The sequence below is a fragment of the Mastomys coucha genome, unplaced genomic scaffold, assembly GCF_008632895.1.
Source record: "Mastomys coucha isolate ucsf_1 unplaced genomic scaffold, UCSF_Mcou_1 pScaffold20, whole genome shotgun sequence".
NCBI lineage: Eukaryota > Metazoa > Chordata > Mammalia > Rodentia > Muridae > Mastomys > Mastomys coucha.
In genome coordinates this window covers 52,002,927-52,005,294 of record NW_022196903.1, presented here as the reverse complement: position 1 = coordinate 52,005,294, position 2,368 = coordinate 52,002,927, and the positions used below count along the sequence as shown (strand labels likewise).

Below are 2,368 nucleotides of genomic sequence, written 5' to 3'. Positions count from 1 at the left end.
TATTTTTATCAACTACACATCCTCTAGAGAGCTTTTCCTGGGATTTCTATACCAGTGACAAAACACCATGAAGGAAAAGAAGTTGGAAAAGAAAGTGTTTATTCAGTTTATACTTTCACAATGCTGTTCATAAATGAAAAAAAAAAAAGGCAGGACAGGAACTCAAACAGGGAAGGATCCTAGAAACACGAGGGGATGCAGAGGCCCTGGAGAGGTGCTGTTTACTGGCTTGCTTTTCCTGGTTTGCTCAGCCTGCTTTCTTACAGAACCCAAGACCACTAACCCAGGGATCATACCACCCACATTGGGCTGGCCACTTGGCCACTCATCACTAATGGAGAAAATGGCTCCCTGGTGGTATCTTAGGGCTCATAAACACTTTCTGGCTCAATACCACATCTCCATAGAAAGGGAAAATTTAATAGATAGTTATGAATGGATGGGAGTGGGGACTGAGGCAAGAGTATCAAACTGAGAGGAGCAGGGAAAGTAGAAATCCTAATCAGAATATATTATATGAAAAAAATCTTTTCTCAATAAAAGAAAAACATAATGCTGAAATGATATATATGGTGGTAAACACTTGTGATCCTAGAGCTGGAGAGGTAGAGAATTTCTGAGACTACCATATTGATCCAGTTCACAAAGAGAGATGCCCTATTAAGACACCAGGTGATGATATAGCTGTCTCTTGAGAGGCTCCAACAAATACAAAGGCAGATGCTCACAGCCAACCATTGGACTGAGCATGGGGTCCCCAGTAGAGGAGCTAGAGAAAGGACTGAAGGAGCTGAAGACATTTGCAACCCCATAGGAAGAACAACAATATCAACCAACCAGACCCCCAAGACCTCCCAGGGACTAAACCACCAACCAAAGAGTAAACATGGAGGGACCCATGGCTCCAACCACATAAGTAGCAGAAGGTGGCCTTGTTGGGTTTCAGTGGGAGGAAAGGCCCTTGGTCCTGTGAATGCTCAATACCCAAGTATAGGGGAATGCCAGGGCAGGGAAGTGGGTGTGATTGGGTGGGTGGGGGAACACCCTCATAGAAGCAGGAGAAGGGGAATGAGATAGGGGGATTCCAGGGCAGGGTGGGAAACCAGGAAAGGGGAGAACATTTGAAATGTAAATAAAGAAAATATCCAATAAAAAATAATAAATATAAAAAAAGTCACCAAGTAAATGGCATATGAAGAACAACAGCCAACGTTGTCTCCTGTCCTCCATCTGTACATATATACACATCCTTCAGTTGTTCACATACACATACATGTATGCATACAGATACAAAATAAACACATTATACAAGATGTATGTATATATAAAAAATGTATTTACCATTAATATTTTAATAAGTAGATAAAATGAAATACAAATACACAGGTACATGACATTTTCATAAAAGACTCATTAAGTTAACTGTGGTAATAGTGGAAACTTAAAATTCACATTATTTTTATGGATCCAAATCAACTATAATTAGGGAAAAAATAAGGCTAAGATAAAATATGTAACTATTTTTAATGAGTGAAAGAAAATTAAAAACAAAAGAAAGCTCAAAAGTCAATAACTATAAGGATCTTGTTTTGAGTAAACAAACTCAGCATCAAATTAATATTTACTATATAAAGTACAAAGGAGAAATAATTCATGTGTAAATGTCAATTTATTGTGTACAATTAACTTAAAATCTCTCTACTACTTGGCAACAGAAATGTCAAAGGAATGTATGTGTGTAATAGCACAGATTTTATTTAAATCATATGAAGAATCTTGCTTTGCTACTTAAACCATTAAGGTTTAAAGAATCTGTATTTTGGAAACAAAAAAACTGGGGCTGGCCAGGATGATTCTTTATACCCAGTGGTAAGTACAGCTCTAGGGGATGCTATGACATCTTCTCACCTCTGTGGATACAAGAAATGCACACATGCATGCACTCTGGCACAACACTTGTACATATAAATTTGAAGTAAATTAATAGCTTTATAAAGAAGAAATAAAACATATTTTTAAAATATGTATGATAGCATTTTGACTGCAGGTTTTTCAGCATAATGATTATTCTATCAGAACTGATTTGTATCAAAGGAGTAATTGTGGGATAAGCATTCATCACAAACTTCTGAATAGTCAGGATGACTGGGTCGTATATCCATAATAGATGGATGTAGATGAGATGATGAAGTCCACCCAGTACATGATCACAGAGAAAACCACCAACAGTAAGATGATCTGTGTGGCCCTTTTCTCAGGGGATGCTCTCAAGTGGCTGATGTGGACTCCCTCCCCAAAGCCCGGACAGTGGACAGCGATCACTGGGGCCCCAGCACAGCGGCTGCCCGCCTGTTGAGCGAAACCTGGT

General features: G+C 38.8%; 1 pseudogene; it reads right to left on the bottom strand.

Moving 5' to 3' along the window:
* Window positions 1-2,015: 2,015 nt before the first annotated feature.
* Window positions 2,016-2,368, bottom strand: part of LOC116098130 — a 1,176-nt pseudogene continuing 823 nt past the window's right edge.